Here is a 20,114-nt window from a genome sequence, read left to right as displayed (position 1 = left end):
ATATTATTACATTTGTTTAATTTCTTCACACATTTGACACTTTATGAACATAATTTGATTTTTCATATTATTGTAAAAAGTTTTTTTGAATCATCTTAATACATTTTTGGGTTCACAGATATATTTATAATTCAATTAGACCTTTAGGTATTGGCGTAACTAATGTCGTTATTTTCCTAGGAGAAATAATTAGGAACAGTACCCACGTTATTTTTAGTGGTCTTTGTTTTACCTTAAGTAATTATGCTATAGAAATATCTTATGTACGGAAAATATGAGTTTCCATTTCAATCATACATATTCTGTAAATATATATCTGAAACATCGTTGGAAATGGACACTCGCCGTCTAATAACTCTGTATTAATTAATTAAGTGCTCAAAAAAATGTTCATTGTGTGTTACAGAAATACGTTAATTGATCGTGATATTTTTTTCTCCTAAAAATGAAAGCGTTTTAAATCAGATAACTTCTTTATTTTGATACAAATAATTGTTGAGGTTCAGCTATTATGATAGATATAGGGAACAAAAGCTTTTGCATTTCTAATACAAGTGTATTTGTGTGGCAAATTGAAAGCCAATTTATTTTTTAAAACTCATTATATAACCTTCTTTAAATCTTTGTAATTTATCTTTGTCAAAGTAAATAGGTTTTTATAATTTAAAACGTTCTTTGAATGTAGAAGAGAATACATCATAGTTAATTCAATGTTAGAAGCACGATGGCAATTACCATTGTTACAATTATATATTTCGAGATGGCATTTTGTTAATGTTCCTTTAATTTTCAGATTGAGTTGCACTGATGAAGTATCAGTAAACATTATAGTATAGGGTGTTTTTAAGTGAAAAAAACAACACCATATTTATTTTTTCACATAAAAAAAGAAAATTGTCGAGGTTTGGAGATTTATAGATAAAACTAGATATTTCATATAAATAAGAGAAGCAGTAACAGAGAGACGGAAAAGGTACTCTTATGTATAGGAAACATTTGTTACAAATCTAGTGCCATGTAGGCTTTCTAATATATTATTAAGCTTATTTCAAACTCGAATCACAATACAAATAAGATTTACATTATTCTAAGAAGAAATATGTATATTAAAAATGTTCAACAAGAATCAAATATATACATCATGTAATTTAAAACGTACTGTGATAGCTTTCTATCACAATGTCTTGATATGACTGATATTTAAAATCTGTAAATATATTAAGATACAGGGTAAGGCAGCAAAATGTGGGCTCGAGGGATAGATTTAGAACTACATCAATAATTTTATATTTCCAATAATAGGCTAAAAAATAATGTTAACAAAATTTGTAGAAACGGTTTTTGCAAAACTTTTTTTTATAGGCAGGTTCATTCTATATCACAGGCCCTATACGTCACCTGAAGGCCATGTAGGAGTTGATGACAAACTCTTCTGACAATTTGTCCAATGCAGTCATTGAGTCTACATTGGGGTGTGAAGTCATTTTGCTTTCCATCTCCAAAGTGCTCCATAGAGAAAAGTCCAGTGGGTTCAAATCTGGTGAGGAAGGTAGCAATTTATTTTTGGACCCGAATCAAGCCATGTTATTTGTGCAGAACTTTTGGTACTTGGCAGACGTACTAGAGGGAGCGCCGTCCCGGATACATACATAGTTACACTCCGGGTAGTTGGTGTTCAGCTATATCAAGATGGTGTACTTAAGCACCTTATAGTAGGCTTCCTGGTCGATTTTCTATGCATCCATGAAAAATAACAGAGGCATCTTCTTTCCATCAGAGGCCACAACGCCGAGGACCATTGTTTTACCAGATATTCGGTGCAGTAACCCTTTGGACCTCTTCTTTTTTTCTGTAAGCCAGCGGTCGGTCCAACGGCTGTGACATTGATCAACTATGAAAATCTTCTTGTCCGAGACAATTTTCGCTATTGCCCATTTGCCTTTACCCATGTGAGCATTTTCCTGCACCTATCGAGCTTACTGGCTTTCATGCCCTCTGTCAAAAGGTGGTGTAAGGTAATTGTGAAAGAAACTAATCTCAAGTTGTGCTTTATAACCTCCTGATGTTCCTAAGAGCCACGGAGAATCGTTGACGGTTCGATTCTTGGACTTTGTGGAATCCTCCTTTATATTTTTCTTCGAAGTTAACAAGAACTTCGTGTCCCTCTTTACATTATGTCCTCAATTCCTGACATCCTAGAAAGGTCTTCTCCATTTTTTTCATCTTAGCCAGCTTAAAAACCAGGCTCCTAGAACACTTAACAATTTCCGTAATCTCCGTCAAATCAACTCCAGCATCTAGGAGATCTGAAATGTGCTGCCTTTTTGCTTGTTGCTCGCTCACGATGATGAAATGACTAAATGATTCGAAAACTTTGTTTTTGTAAAAAAACGGCGAAAACAGAATATCCAAAAATAATAACTTCAGCTTATCATAGTAATGAGAAAATAAAGATTAGTTAAAATTCTAAGTTTTGCTGCACTAACCTGCAAATAGACAATTTACATTGTTTCCTCCCTTTTGGCTTGAATAGAATTTGGTGAGTCAAAATTTGAAAAATCAGAAAAAAAAGAAAAATCAGATCTGTGATTTAATTCAGTTTTGAGTTCTGAACTCCTTTTCATGATTTATAAAAATCCAAAATCTTCTTAAATATCAATGGGTTTTGTATTGTGGTTTGTAAATCTTTCCTCTGATGGGCCCATATAATACATCAATTGATAGCTATTGAGTTACGCAACATGTACTTTTCAGAGTTCTTTTGATGACAAGAACCATATTTTTTTACTTTAAATATCTTAAACATTATATGTTCTAATTTTGATGAACTAAAATTCAAAAGAGGATCAAATCCTTATTTAACTTTTTTTTAATTTAAAGTGGTAGGTATATATGCTTGGGAGATAATATAAGTTTAATTAGTTCATATACAGGGTTGGGTATTAAATTGTGGACTTTTAAACAATGTTTGTTTTCTCAAAAATATAGGAGATTTTAGTGATTATTTTTAGAAATTCTGCTTCATCCATCTTTTACGCGAACATTAATAAATATTTTGTCATCTTGTTATTATGAGGGAGCCAAAAGCCAACAAGCAGGGTATCTCAGATCTCCTAGATGCTGATATTGAGGATTATAGAATTTGTGAACTGCTTTAGAAGCCTGTTTTTCAAGATGGCCAAGATGAAGAATGATAGAGAATACCTCTCCAAGAAAGAAAGAAATGGAGAGAAATTTTTTAAAAGGGATCCAGAATTCCTTTCCAGCTTGGAGAAGAAGATCCATGAGGCCTGTACCAATCGCCTCACCAACGACTTCTTTGTGGATGTTAGAACCATCAAGAGGGCCATGAAGGGCGACTAATGACTGTCTTCACACATGAAGGCCCCATTGCACCTTTTGACAGAGATCATGAAAGGAATGCGTTTTCCTGCCCAACCCTGTATATAAAATTATATGACATAATTTCCCATTTAATGATTTTAGAGGTGTGATTCTAATAAAATTAAGCAAATCATATGATCTGAAACCAGTTTGTATGTAATATTCGTTCTTATAAATGGTTATTGTCATAATTTATTTAACAACCAATACCAATGGTTTAACCAAAAAAAAAAAAAAAACTGATTACCATCTTAAAAAATAACAAATTTATGGCAAATAGTTTGAAGATTGGAGGCATTTTATAACCGTTATGAAAGTTTTAATTTGTAAACTTAATTTTTTTTGCTCAAACATTATAGTTTTCTTTTGAAAAAAAGTAATGTTTGTATAATATTGTCAATCTTTAAATTTTACTTTCTGAATTTTTTAGTCATTAAAATGGTATCTTATTTTATTATTTATTTGTGTTGTAATATTAATAGAAGCAATGGTTGCATTGACTTCCTAAAACCATTAAATATTAAATTATATTTTACAATTTTATTTTTAAGCTGTAGTAAAAAGTAATTAAATACAAATTCTTTTTTTTTTCATTAATTTTTTGTCTCTTTAACCATCAAAACTGTAGTTACATCACCATCGGACTCAATCTACATTTTAAAACTTAGTGAAACAGTCGCCGAGCTGTTTAGTCTTTTTTTAGTACGAAATCTTATATTTTGAACACTATTTAGCGTAAATCAATTGCACAAATAAAACGCGAGATACACATTACTGAATCCAAAGCAATGGAAAAAATAATTAATTTCTATTGACTAAATCTTTACTACATATGAACAAATTAAATTTTTCCTATTAACAGTATAGTTTTTTAAAAATAAATTTAACATTTTTGCAGAATTGAATTTTAAATGATTATTAAAATCATGACTATTATAGCATTTTGTGCAGATAATCCATTCACGTTTTCTTGACTCATTAGAATATTCTCAAGTCCGACTATGAATACAATCTAGAATGTTAAAAGTATAAAAACTTTTTCTTGTAACATGAGTATCAAATATTATTTTAGTACATTTTATATGTTCACAACTGTGAGGTACATAAAATCACTGAGTCCTACAAATCCACCTAAATTAACTTAATTCAAAAACAAATAAATCTTATGATGATTTTCAATTTAGTCTATTCAAATAATTAAATCATTTAATGAGGTGACCCATAGAATTCTAATTCTGTACTGAGCATACTCCTGCAACAATCTTTGGTTCCTTCTTTGAAAATATAATAGGATATGTACATATCCATCAATAAAATCAATAGAAATTTTCTACGCATGAAACTTAATTACAATCTGAGACATGAAAATGAGGTATCGTCGAAAGAATATATCTTTAATGAAGAATAACTGAATTTATAAAAAGTGAAAATGGAGCGAAAAACATTTAACAGAATTATGATAAAGAACTACAAATTCTGTAACTAAAATAAACAACTCAGTCCTCCATATCTAGTACTCCCGTAGTAGATTATTCACTTCCAAAGACGTCGTGGTATCATAGACTTGAAAACTCACCTTACTTTTAACTCTGTTGTCGATTTTCTTACTATCCTTAGTTGTGGCTTAAGTTTTTATGAATTAAGCACTGAGGTCAATTGTATAAATTTAAATGATGAATAGTTGTTTATTTATTTTTTTTTTTTTTTAATATATATATTTGCTACAGCAAAATGCCACACTTTATGAATTTACAAAACACTTTATCATACTCCAAAGCAACAACAACTCAATTGTATAATTTTAAATTTTTTTAACTTATTGTTTTTGAGGAGCTTCAGATGAATTGGTATCATCGGGTTTCATAGCAGGGAAGAAGAGAACTTCTTTAATATTGTTAGAATATGTAAAGAACATTGCTAACCGATCGATTCCCATGCCTAACCTGTAGTAAGATGTAATCGCTATTCTAAGGCAGTGCAAAAAATTTCATCCAAAATCATGGTTTCATCATCAGCAGATGACTTATCCTTAGCTTGTTGCTCAAAGCGTTCTCTTTGAACGAAGGGATCGTTCAACTCAGTATAGGCATTGTAGAATTATTTCTTTAAAGAGAACAATTCAAAACGTTCAGTCAATCATTTCTCAGTGCGATGCCATTCAGCCAATAGAGACATGATTACACTGTTGCATGTCACTTCCAAAAAATTTCCAACTAACTTTTATTCAAAAGACGTCCAACCGCCCTTGGAGAGGCACATTCAACATTGTGTACAATACAGAGACTATCCAGTTTCATACACAACCTCATCAGTATGAAGTTGATCTGGAGAGGGTAGTTTAGTATTTATAATTGCTTCCAGACTGGGAGGCATGGGAGCACAGTTAAATAGAGTAGTAAAATCAATTTCCCAAACATTAATTGAATTTTCAGTGCCCTTTTCAGTAATTTCGATTAAATCGTTGTAGTCGGCATACGCCATATAGAATTCACAAGTAGTGAATTCTAGATTATGTGTCATATCGATACTTCCATTCCTAAATTGACGCCGATTTCATAAATACAGTAGTCAATACCACCGACAAGAAGCATTTTCTGATACAACTCTGGAGCAACTTGCATATATGTTTGCAACTCAAATCATTGTGATGAGTTATCAAGGGGTTAGCTGTTGCTCTACCAGGGATCAAATACATCATGGGTGTTTCCATCTCCAAAAATCCCACTGAACTAACGTGAGAAATAATACTTGAACGAGTATGAAAATTTTGTATAACTTCCGAGCTGATGGTAAGATCCAAGTAACGTTGATAGAATCGTATCTCCTTGTTTTTTACACCAAAATGTAAATGACGAAACGTGTGGTGGCATAGATTGAGAAAAATTAATTTTATTGGCATCCCAGAAAGTTCTCCTTTTTTTGGTCTTTCCAGGTTTTCCAATTATTCCAACAAAACGGCGTAATCGTCCAGTATATGGGACAAAAAATTTCTTCTTTTCAATAGTTATTCAAACTAGGTATTACTTAAACCTTTACACCCCCTCCACGGACATCAAAAAATATCAGTTTATCCCCGGATTCTTGAATGACATTAACCCCAGCAGGAACTTCTACCTCATCTAAACATGTTCCCTCAGTTAAATCCGAATATTTCTTGGAATAATCCAACAAAGAAATGGAGACGTCAAACTTATCAGGATAGGATTTTACCCATTGGATTACATCGTTTAAATTTCATTGGAACGGAACTTCAAGTATTCGTTCGGACTAATATTTTCCGATGCTATCCTTAGATAGGTACAAGAGGAAATTAACTAAAGATCTATTAATACAATAACAAAGTCAGAAACGTTTGCAACGTAACTGATGAATAGCTCAACTTGAGTAAAATAAAGTTACCTCTTGTTAATAACTTAGAAAAGAAATAAATAAAATAGGTAATGTGGAGCAGTCATCCGATCATGCACATATACTACCAAATAAATAGTTGGAAAGCAATATAAATATTTAATGGATGGAAGACTTACAATATTTTACAAGTAGCATTCAAATAAAAACATATACTTTGTAGATGTGTTCAAAAAATAGCAAAAACATAAGTTAGTATGTCTGTTATAATTTGATATATCACAGTCTACCCATCTCGGAGTAATAGTACAAATAACAAAAAAATGGTATCACATAAAATCCTACTTGTGATGAAGATTATGAAATAGTTGAATGATATAGTAGTGGTTTTATATTTGACTTTTTTATTGACAACTACTCCTTTAAAAGCAAACTGTGACACACTAAATAATACAAGGGTCCATATTTACATCACTTAAGCAGGTTTTTACTTTTTTTTTTTTTTTCCTTACCTGTCCAATAGGAATATTCTGATATTTTAAATGAGTGTAGTCAGGGAATATGTTTCCAAAATTTGAGACTTATCAGAAGGAACAAATGGCTTTCGATATAAATTGGCTCCACTTGTCCGTTCAGTGACCATATATGATGCATTAAATCGTCTGACAGAACAATTTGCGAGTCCTGGACAATGGGACAAGTGTTAATATAAAGCCCTGTACTGGTAAAAAAAAAAGAAGAAAAATGCATAGTTTCAATACTTTAAAATGAAATTTTAGTATTAATTTATTGATAGTAATTAATATGACTGATGCTGTAATTAATTAAGACTTAGTAGGATGTACAAATTTCAACAAAAATAGTCTTATTATACAAGTTACAACTTGTACAAATCATTTACATATATGCATTAAAAACGATCAGCAAAAATATTGATAGGTCTTTAAAGAAAAAATTTCGGATTAAAAAATATATACATAGATATTAATATTTGTTGGGGTTGAGTCATAGCTTGAGGCTAAACAAATAGGCAATTGGAAGATTGTTCTCTTTTTGTAATTACCAACTGAACATATTTTCTTATTTACCAAAGCTGCCATCATTATTATTTTATTCTTGGAGAGAGAACAATAAAATAATCACTAGTGGATGATAGACGATGAGTAATTCTGAGGATTTGTTGTTGAGTTATAAGTATAAGTCCTGTAGGACTCGGAGTAGAATTGACGATCGGCATCGCTGTAATCCCTACCAATATCAATGTTAGATACGGAGTGAGGTTTGTTTTTATTTCATTTATCTCAGGGCTGCTCGCAGCCATGATATGCCATGACAGCTAAGCTGCCTTCCTACAAAACATTCTTTTGATTGTCAGGGTGATAATGTCTATTTTTTTATTTTTAACTTACTGCGTTTTATGTTATTTGAATTTCTGGTCATAGAGAAAGAAATACATATAGACAATAAGATAGGTGATTGTTTAAGCGAAGACATTTACTGGCACAAATACAGTAATATGACGTCACATTTGTTTGTTTCTCTTATATTAATAGCCTGCAATTCCAATTAGATAAATAATATTCTAATCTGATTTACTCTCACTTGAATATATGAACTTGACCATTAAAATAATTCTGAATCATGGAGCCGAGGTTCATCATTTGTCTGTGAATGTAAAGAAATGGGACCCTAAAAATATCGAAGCAGAGTCCACCTGGAACATCTAGTTTCCCTCTGGATAGTTTGACCTCACTATTTCTATACTACTTGCCCCCAATTTTCAGGCCCTTTGAAAACTAAACTTCCCATCTGATGCCATTATCCCCTGCATCATGGATGCATGAGGATGGATTTTTGTGCTAAAAAATATCTTTCATAGCTGAAGTTCATTGATGCAGATTGATAACTTTAGTAAACCATAGCGTATCTAATCCGTAGAGCAAATCTAAATTATTTTGTTATTTTTATTTACTTATTTTTCTATGGATTGAGTGATTAAAAATAAAACCAAACAAATAACATTAAATGGAGTAATTTTCTTTATAAAATTAAATCAGAATTGATATTGAATAGATGATTGATCTATTCGAAACAAAACAAAACATTTGTGAAAAATTTGGGATCTTTATCAATTGTTTTAGGGGACTTTTTAATACTCTTTTAAAGATGAAAGGTTGCAAGATGAATTAAAGATCACATCGTGGAGAACGTCGACGACGCCATCATCATCTTATTCCTGCTCCTACCTCGAGTAATAAAAGAAGGAAGGAAGGGGGGAGGAGAATTAAAAAAAACAAAAACGCTGAGAGTAAGAAACACATAACTAAAATATAGTTTTTAGTTCTCTTCTGTAACCTAATATCTACGTTCGTGCTTCATTTAAACATTTTTCTCATTAACGATGATGTGCTCCTGTTCATTGTGAATTGACGTGCTATTAGTTGAAAGGCATCCAGGAGGGAAGACTTCATACGTCCTACATATTATATTTACAAACCGACATATATCTTTAACATAAGGTAGCTAGTCCATTTAATATAAATTATGATTCAAATTCCCTCGTATATTAAGATGTAATCAAATGACTCAGTGAGTAGTTATGTTCACTGATTCGTCATCATCCTATGCTATGTAGCTTACTCGCATGTGTTTTTTTCAATATTATGCATCTTACTCGAGAAAAAAGCTATAACTAAGTACATATAAAGTTTTATCCAAGATTTACAGGCTGTAGTAGGGAATTTCCCAGATATTTAATAATTTTAAAAACAGTGTAGAATATATCAATAAAAGTACTTTTTGTTGAATAACTCTTTTAACCTTCAATTAGTAAACCGGGATATTGTATACCCTGAGATTTCCAGAAATGATTCTTATTCCCTTGAATCTACATTTTCGCAAATACTTTTTAGTAGGTTCCTGAAATATTTAATCAAAATATATGCAATTATTTATTTATCTTGATAGTGTATTGTCTATAGTTTTTTGTACATTAAGCTATTTTGTATCGAGTCTTAGATAATTTAAGTAATTGGAGGGCTTCAAAGTTGTTCTTTTGGTTTTCCTATTGATTTTTGGAAACTTATTTTTTTCAATTTATTCGCTCAACCTCATCAAAAACTGATGGGTACAAATTTAAATCCAAATATTTGCATCAATAAATTTTTAAACTTAATGTTTCTACTATAAGAATGACAATTTATATCCTCTGGAAACCCCACAAAAATCATCTTGTTCGGATTATTTTTGAAAAATGACTCTTTTTTATTGATGTCTGATATTCATAGGAGTTAATTAACAATTTTAATTGATATTGGTGAGTGAAAAATGGATGGAATAGATAAACAAATAATAAAAAATTTAATTTACGTAATTATTTTAATAGTTGAACAACCGTTTATCAAAGTTTATCTAAATACATTAGATTTTTGGGCTCATTCTTATCCAGTTCATTGACTTAAATAAAAAGGATGTTCCCTAACGGAGGTTAACATATATTGTTCCTCTATGTAATAAATATCATCACTCATGGAACCCTAGATACATGGAAGACTATAAACTTAATTTTATTTGCCCAATTGAGTCATATATCTTTCTTTATCAGGAGTGGAGTGTATAAGGCAAAACTTTATTTTAATTAATATTGGTTGTTTGTTTTTTTAATTCCAAGAATAACCGATAATTTGGGTGCAAAGATTTTCACCTCTAGTAATTTTGTGTGGTTTACAGTTGTTAGTTTTTCAAGATAGGCAGGTGTGAGAGGTTCTTTCTTTTCTTAAAAGTTTTTGAAGAGCTTGGATGTATGCTGTGGGTCGTTGTCTTGTTGAAAAAAAAGTTTGGAACTTTTTGAAAAGTGCTTGGAATGATAACACAACTGCCTAACTTGAAAAGCTTACAGCAAGAATGCCAAAAAAATTTGTAAAGCAGTTATGGCATCAAAGAGAGGATTTTTTGATGAAGATAAAATTTAAAAAAAAACAACTATGATTTCTTAACAAATAAATGTTTATACAAATATTGGACCTCAATTATTCTATATTTTAATAGCCTAGTTACTGTGCTACCGGAAGATAAAATCATACGTAGTTTGAAATATTAGTAAAATTCCCTTTTTTCCAAACTTTTTCTGGACAGTGTTTCTCTCAGCTACTATAATTGGTTTCTGGTAGATTTTTAGACGTAGAATTATGTACCCAATCGAATTTGGAATGCCTAAAATCGATTATAGTTAATAGTATGGCAAAACTAGTCATTTTATTGCTACTGCATCTATTATTTTACCAAATTCATGAAAAATTAGAATAATACGTTCAATAAGCATAATTTTAAAATAGTACCAGTGTCAGACGACGTCAATTACCTTTTATAAGAGAATAGAGTTCACAAGTTGTTCAGGCTTGGGAAAGAAAAGTGATTCACTGAACTTGGTTTACCAGTTTAAAGTTGTATATGACTATCTTTCATATTCCAATGAGCTCTACGAGAAGACACATCTAACCAATCTTCTTGTCCGTGCATGCAGAATACACCTCGAGAATGATTTCATAATTTAAGACTTTCGCCATTTTCACATTACAAGTGTATAAAGTATACCGGGTTTGGCGAAAAAATCTTTACACTTTCAATCTAGAAATTTATCATGATCTATTTCAGTAACTAGTTGTAATAAGGTATATCAATACAATAAAAATAACTAATAACTTGGATACCCTAGTCATATATTTAGTCCCCCTTGGCAGCAATGATGGCTTCCAGGTGGCAAAAGAAGGTTTTGCACCCATTACAGATGTAGCCCTCAGATATTCCCTTGTAAAGGGTGATTCAAAACGAGCGGTTTTTTCCAGTAGGGATTTTATGACAGGCACGCGAGTTCTGTCTAATTCATAGGTCATTTTTACTCAGTATTGTTTTAGAATTCATCATGGAAAGATATACGCCACAACAACGTCTACAAATTGTTCAATTGTACTATGAAAATCACCGTTCTGTGAAAGAAGTTTTTCGCAAATTACGCCCAACTTATGGTCCACATAATCGACCTTCAGAATCCACAATTCGCAGAATAATCGAAAAATTTGAAAGGGTAGCAACTTGCTGGGATGTCCCGTCGTCTGGTAGGCCAAGTATAGCTCCCAGCGTAGAAAATATTGTGGCCGTAGCCAAGAGTGTAGTCGAAGATCGTGAAGAATGGATTCGCCACCTATAACAGACTTTTAACATACTTTTTAATAGCTCAAATTGAAGCACATGGTCTCCAAGATATTTGGTTCCAACAAAACGGTGCCAATTGCTACACAGCACGTAACAATGGACTTATTGGAGCATCATTTTTTTGAGCAATTAATTTCACGCTTTGGCCCGGTGAATTGGCCACCAAGATCGCATGATATCACACTTTCGGACTTTTTTCTTTGCGGCTACGTAAAAGCAAAAGTCTTTGCGGATAAACCAGTGACGATTGAAGCATTGGAAGCAAATATTGAGCGAGTTATTCGAGAGATTCCGGTTACAATGCTCGAACGCATCATAGAAAATTGGTGCGAAATAATGGACCATTTAAAGGCCAGTTGCGGCCAACATATGAAGGGGATTATTTTCTAGAAATAATTGTAAAGGACTGTTTTTTTGGTTCATAATAAAGTTTTGACCATAATATAATATTTTTTGTGTTTTATTTCTACAATCCAAAAACCGCTCGTTTTGAATCACCCTTTATGAGGACATGTCTGTTTTTTCCCAGTGTTGGCTGACGGTTTCCTTGGGGTGGTTGATATTTGGATGACGGACGGTCCAGGCCTTGGGCTTAACATGCACTCAAAAAGTGAATAACAATGGGTTGTCAACCTGTGAATAGGGGAGGCCACATTTTCTTTGGCCTAAAAGCCAAGTTGTCCACCTTCTACTTCTGGGCCTTTTTGGACATGTGTATGGCACACTATTCTTCTGGAACACCACACTCATGTCTGGGTTCATGTTGGAGATCCGTGATAGATTTCCAATCTCCGTTGGTTTTTGCCAGCGTACAAAAGTGTGCAGACCAAAATTTGTTGGTCACATTCAGATGGCACATTTTTGGCTTCTAAGACACTTAGGAATATCTATTTATTTATTTTTCTTAGTATTTGACTGGAACATTTTACTGCATTCACAAAAACCTTCATTTATGCAGCAAAACTAAAGTGTAAATATTTTTTCGCCGCACCCGATAAATAGGAATCTTATATATTATCTAGACATTTATAGTTTTTAGAGCATAATTTATGTTTAGATACATTTTTGTCACAATAATTTCTTAAGATTAAAATTTGTAATAGAAAAATGTGATGTAGTCCCGTATTTGCTAAAATTTGTCGTTTGACATTTAAAATGTTAATGACAAGATATTAGATCCGTAATTTACTCCGATATGTTAATGTATGTAATATAAGGGAAAGTGGCTTTTCGGAATAGGAAGATTACTGTTTTATTGAAGGTATCTAGAGTTTCACGTATCACTCACTGTGACCATTCATGGAAAGAATCAAAATCTCGGTACAAGAACGATATATTCCTTGGATATCTGGCTCCAGTAGAAATATGGGCCCATCTTGTTGCTTTCAGATGCTAAAACACCCATACATATGATTTCCGTAGCTGGCTGCATTGTGGTAAATGTCAATATAATCTTTTTTGATGGTCTTATAATGAATGAACTTATCATTTTAGAGGCTTAAAATATGATCTGCACTGAAAATCAAAAGAATTCTAACGTCGGCAAAATCATTAACATATCAAAATAAAGTATCCCTAGAACGACTAGTAAAGTGTATATTTGGGTATTGTATATTACCCAGGTGTCCATATTATCTGAGCTACCCCTTGACACTTTATATATAACTCCAAAATCTTTTAAGTTTAATTTAAAGTCAACTTGTCAGCAGTTTTTTTCCTTTTCCTTTCATACTTCATATAATACTATCGAGAGTTGGGAGTCACATTGTCGAAACTCAAAAATGATCAATATTAGTGTTATTGGCTATATGTTATGCTAGAAGTCCAACATGTTAATATTTAGAAACAGCGAAATCCAGACGGTTGAAATCAATTCTTAAGATTCATGTTATTTTAAGAATTGATAATGCAATAATGGAATTTCCGTGCTTAATATTTCAGTTACGATAATTTGACTCTCAACCCACAAAATATAAGAGCTGGAAAAATTTCCTTTCGTACTCAATATTTCATCACAAAGTTTTAAGTAATGTCTGATTTTTATCTGGAATCAATGGTTTTTACCGATGGATATCTTTTTACAATTAATGTTATCTTTAATTAAATTTATTTTAGCTTATTAATAAATTTGGGATATAAATATCGTACACTTAATATTATACTTCTCATTATTACAATGGCTTATAAAAACAGGAGTTTTTTTGTTATGCTTATGTAGTTATGTTCTTTGGTATACCGTGTTTTACAGCGGTACCTGAATACTGATGTATTCAAAACGTGATTATACAACACTTATATGTAAAAAAATACTTACAGCGGAATTAAATAATAAAAAATGTGCCTGTCCATGAGGTTATCACTCAAATTTCGTCCACGAAAAAAATTATATATAAAAAGCACGAACATTAATTTTCTTTCTTAAAAAAAAGTCATCAAATTTTTGAGCTAACACTTTTCCCAAACGCTAAGCCTGCATATGTTCTTTTTAAATTGCTCCTTAACAATATATGTCCAAAAAGTATCAGAATTTGGGACTGGGCCTCAGCTATTATTAGATATCATCCATCATAATCATTTAAACATTGCAGAAGATACTGAATATTTTTTTGAAAGAGCTTGGAGAAACAAGCTAATTGTTTGCCTCAATATAATTTTGCACTTATATTACATATTTATAATTTAATGGCTTTTTTTTTTTTTTTTTTTTTTTTGACTAAAATTGATATGAAAATTATTCTGTGGCCTACTGTTTTACTTTATTTATTTTATTCACTTCATATTTTATGAATATTTTGTTGTTAATATGGTTTGTTTTTACATTGGATTAATGAATATTTATTTTTGAAAAACTTAATTTAGCAAATAAATTTTAAACTATAATGTTTGCTTATATTTCTTCAAATGCATTGTCACCAGAAAATTTTAGATAATTCATAATTCTTATATGTCATTTTCTAGCTTTATAAAGATATTTAAAGTAAAAAATTACCAATACCCATATTTATGGATATTGGTACCAGGCAATCAGATCTAAATGTATTATTATTATTAAACAGTCACAGTGTTGCAAATTTTAAAAAAGTCGACACTACATTAAAATAAAACAGTCGCAAAAAAAATATTTGAAAAAACCACTTAACTTCAAAAACAGAATCAGAAATAGGATTCATCAAATAAGTTGATGTTATATAGACGATGATACAAAGTCAGTCAGGAAAGTATGGAATATAAAAGAATATGATCTAGTTGGATATACAGACAGATCAAGAATAAAGGGTCACACAGGTGCTGGATTGACCTTTACACAACATGACACGGGTATTGGGGAATGTTCATTAAGACTTGATGATAGAAACATAATGTAGCTGAAGTTGAAGCTATAAAAATTCTAGCAAGTAATTTGCTATTATAAAAAAGAAAGGTCAAAATAATATTAATGTTATCTTACAGTTGTCCACTATAGTTTAAATATAGAACCAGGGAGCATGTTAAGAGAAAGAATTTATTGGTCTAAAGATTCCCACAAGAATTCCAAGTACAATATCACATTTGGATGGATCAAGGGTAATAATTATAGTACTGGGTACAAGTTTGCTGATGCTTTGGCTAAGAAGGGTGCAAGAGGGGGTGCACCTATCTCTGTCCCCAATTCCGTTTGTCAGGCTAAGAAAGCTCTCAGAAAATCCAATTTGAATGAGTTGCAAACTATCTGGTAACAGTTCGATAGCTAACGCTAATCCAAGCAGTTTATCATTGAGCTGTGCATTAGAACAAAAGTTTACAAATACAAGAGACATCAAATCTCAAGTATAGTGCTTATGGATTTTGACCGCATACAACTTAATAGATATCTTTTTACAAAGACCTTGAGCCTGATATGTTGACTCTGTAAAGAACATGAGGAAACACCATTTCATCTTATCTATGAGTGTGACTGAGGCCGTACAATGCAAGAAATGCTTTAACTTGCTATGGAGTCTGCGGAAAAGAAAGGATTAATGGCGGAGCAAGTTTTGAGTATTTTAATATGCTGTGTAATTATAATACAGTTATTATCTCATAGATGAACATCTACCTGCTGATACTGGATTGAGTTCCAGTGCGGTGGGATGGACCTATGAACTAAATAAACAAAGACGTTGATGATTTGATTTAACAATGTAAAATGAGTGAAATATTTTTATCTAATTAAAAAATGAAAATAATTTATAAATCACCAAACGCTTGTTCAAAAACTATATTCATGTTGGTATCGTGACATCACTAATATACTGTGTACTAGTTACAGAAAAAAAATTAGATACATAACTTGAACTACTTTTGATGAGTATAATGAAATTTAGTGATGCAGGGCCAAGGAATTCATTGTCCCAATATTTATGTAGCAGTACAGGGTTTATTTTATTCAGTGATTTTCAAGAGTAAAATTTAAACAATAGATTCTGTAGGGACATTTATTTTACAAAATCATCAGAAAATAGTACTCAGCACAACTGTCATTCAATATGTGAGCTCTCAGCTCTTAGAATTGCCTCAATTTGAGGCCTAAATCCTTTAATGACCTTGATTATGTAGTCAGACTTGAGCTTGGTCTACTCCTTCTTGATTGAAGCCTCTATTAAAAAAAAAAAAAAAAAACATCGTTCTTTTTCTATCTGATCCGAATTTTAAACATTTTTTTTTTGTAAAAGGCTAGACAGGGGTCTCTCCCGTTAGGAGTAGCACACCCCTCACCTTCAAACACACTTAGATGAAATAGTCGGAGGGGTTAGTGTCTGGAGATGAGGAACCACATATTGAAGTCCCAAAAGTCCGGAAAGTTGTTCTTTAGTGGCGTGATTCATACGGAGCTTAGTCTTGAGTGAAAATAAAGTTGTTCACTAAGTTTTCACTGGCCCAAGGTAGCACATTCTTATCCAGAAGTTTGACTTATGCATTGGTATTGAGCTGCTCCTTTCTCTCCTCAAAAATGGGAGGACAGACTCTACGACGCCAAAGACCATGGTTCCGGAGGGATTTTTATTTTGAAGCCATGTCTCACTGAAGCTGAGACATTATCTGGATTTTTGGTTGTGATGTCACGGCTGTTTAGCCTATTCACAGTGGCATCAACTGTGAACATTTTGTGATCAGAAAGGAGCAAAACTTTGACCAAGTTTTGTTGCCCTTGAGAAAATTTAGAATCTTCATTGCTCCTTACATCCGTCTCACCTTGCTCTGTTCAGAAATAGGATGTTTTGTTGTTCTTCTCTGTGATTTTGCATTAAGTGTCATTCCGGATTGAAAATAATAAAATGTGTACTACTAGATAAAATCAACGCTCTATTATATATTAGTCCATTTACATAGCTATTTCTAAAAAGTCCCCAATATACAATACACAAACCCCCCTCCTCACTAACAAAACTGTCCGTGACTACATATGTCAAACATAATGAAATATACAGGAAATCTGTAGTACAAAAGATATTTGGACCAGTTCCTTCTGCTTATTCATATTTTGTATTTGCCACATTTAGTTTCATCAAGAAAATACAAGGTTTGTCTTAGCCAGACTGAATATTAAAAAAGTTATTTGGTTTTATTTTTGTATCTTAATCGTGATGCAAAAAGCATTTGTTCATGAATAACTTTTTCTTTGTGAATGCTGACAAAATTATTGAAGTGGTACATGAGCTCCCTCTAGTGGTATGTAAAAGAACGTTACAGTTAAGTTGAACCTCCACTGTTTGATATTCAGTTTGGTCATGTAGATCTGAATACTTTTAAGGGTGTACATACTTTAGAAAGTATAAAATCTATTCGTCTATATACTTTCTATAATAATAATATTATATTTGATAATTTTTATTCATGAAAGTTAGGAAAAGATAAGAATTTTAGACACATAAAAGGTATTTTTTTTCATTCTTTCTTAACCTTTCCCTTTCGTACATGTGAGAAGCTTTATCACTGAAAGGCTGTCAGAAACTATTCTTAATATCAAAATTTAATATAAAGAGGTGAGGAAGAACAATCCTTGCGAAAATGTTTGTATTGACATTTTAGAAATGTTAAAAATAATATATTATTTTCTCTTATTTATTATTGACATAAAAAAAAGATTTATATGGAAAAAGGATTTATCCCGTCTTTCTTCAAAATATGTAGAATTCACTGCAACGAGTATTTTTTGCTATAGCTTCGTGCTTCATATTAAAAACAGAATAAAAAATCAAAGTGGATATCTTGCAGATTAGAGTGTTTGCTATTTTTTAAAGTTGACCAAATTCAAAATTATCATTGATCATGAGATTAGGTTAGGTCTACGTAATGACTTCCTAAATTATTTTTTCTGTGCCATCAAAAACCGTTATCCTCCATCCGGGTAAAGTTCTAGCATTTCGGAAGTACTTCAAAATGAGATCCAATTTAAAAAAAATATTTTGATAATTAAGGCATAAGAAAAGAAAAATTATTTTATATTTTTTTTACTTCATTATTTAGTCGGTTTTGTAAGTAAAAACTCATGAAGTAACTATTGACGGCATACAAATATAACTAAACAATAATAGATTTTCTTTTTATTCAGCTATTTACATAATTAATTTTTTCAAGAACAAGACACAAATGGCAATAAATATACATAGTTGTTAAATCTTTGAATAATCAGTAAATTAATTTATGTAATCAGACTTTTAAAAATCTGTATTCAATTTTGATCTTGAGTGATTTGTACCAATTAAATTTTTTATGTCTTTTCTTTTGATCGTATGTTTTCTAGGATTCCTTCCTTGTTGATGTTATTTATCTTTCAACGATTTAAGAATCACACAGAATATTTGGTAAAGCTAAATCTTCACCTTGAGCACATTTTAACAATTCATTTTTTGTTGTATCAAATATGAGGATGTTATGTTTAATAATTTTTAGGATTTGTATTCAAGTTAATTAAATCTAAATAACTAGTTAGACACCTATTTAGAAATTCTTTTGTACGAAAAAAATTTCATACTTGACCTTTTTGTCTTTTTTCACGATTTTCTAAGATGATGTAAACTGGTTGGAAGATAGGGACATTTTCTGGATATGCAAATCAGAAATGTGTCTTAAATAAAACCAACTTTTGTATTTATTTCTTCACAGTTGAGATGTTGGTTTGCTTGGTTTATTGAAAATAAAAATTGCTTAATCTGTGTTTTATGTAAGGGAATCTTTACATGAAGGAAAATAGGACCATAAAGTTTTAAAATCATTATAAGAAGTCTTTTAAGCTACATTGATGGATTTTTTTGAATGTATAATCTTAAAAGGGTAGAAGCAGTAATACTCAATCTCGTATGTTGCACAGTTCCAGGATGTTTTTCAAAAAAAAAAAAAAATCAGGTACATGATTGGACCCTTATTATACAATCTGACAAATCTGGACAAAGTACTATTGATCTCTGCTCAAATATTAATATAAATATTCATTTAGGTCGAGTACACTTCCTTTGATAGCCACAAATCTTAAAGGGTACGTTTTAAATGAACAGTTTGAAATTTGGGAGCTGTGTAAGATTTGGGCCCTTTTTTTCGGTTCATAGCATTCAAATATTATTTTTAGTCAGTTCATTCATGTAAAGTAAATAAATAAACAATATCAAAAACAAATGAATCCTAGAAAACATATATTTAAGATAAAAGTCAAAAAAAATTAATTGTTACCAATCACTCAAGATCAAATTTGAATAAAAACTTTCAAAAGTCTGATTCCATTAATTAATTTACTGATTATTCACAGATTTAAAACTATATATTCTTATGAACATTTGTATTGTTTTCATGGGAAAAATTAATAATATAAATAACTGAATAAATAAAAAATCCATACTTGTTTATTTATATTTGTATGCCGTCAATAGTTACTTTATGAGTTTTTACTAACAAAACCGACTACATAATAAAGTCAAAATAGTTACAAACAAGTTCACAAAAAATTATACAATATTATTTTCTTTTTTTATAACTTCATTATAATAAGATTTTTTTTAATTGGATCTCATTTTGAAGTACTTCCAGAACAATGGAACTTGGACCAGATAGAGGGTTACAGTTTTTGATGGCATAAAAAAGTAAAAAAATTAGGAGGTCATTACCAACACCTTTAAAAAATTTCATGATTCAAGATAAATTTTAATTGTAGTCAACTT

General features: G+C 31.2%; 1 protein-coding gene and 1 pseudogene across 2 annotated transcripts in view; one reads left to right on the top strand and one right to left on the bottom strand.

The window, feature by feature from the left end:
- Window positions 1–5,667: 5,667 nt before the first annotated feature.
- On the bottom strand, window positions 5,668–6,612 carry LOC121115360 (lysine--tRNA ligase pseudogene; annotated as a pseudogene).
- A 2,459-nt stretch (window positions 6,613–9,071) lies between these two features.
- Window positions 9,072–20,114, top strand: part of LOC121127692 (G-protein coupled receptor daf-37) — a 32,564-nt gene continuing 21,521 nt past the window's right edge. For both annotated transcript variants that reach the window (XM_040723132.2, XM_040723126.2), the window contains exon 1: window positions 9,072–9,251. The gene's annotated coding sequence lies outside the window, so the exon portion shown is untranslated. The remainder of the gene's footprint in view (window positions 9,252–20,114) is intronic.

This window comes from Lepeophtheirus salmonis, chromosome 1, assembly GCF_016086655.4.
Source record: "Lepeophtheirus salmonis chromosome 1, UVic_Lsal_1.4, whole genome shotgun sequence".
Lineage (NCBI taxonomy): Eukaryota > Metazoa > Arthropoda > Copepoda > Siphonostomatoida > Caligidae > Lepeophtheirus > Lepeophtheirus salmonis.
The sequence above is the reverse complement of the archived record's forward strand: the minus strand, read 5'-3'. Positions and strand labels throughout refer to the sequence as shown.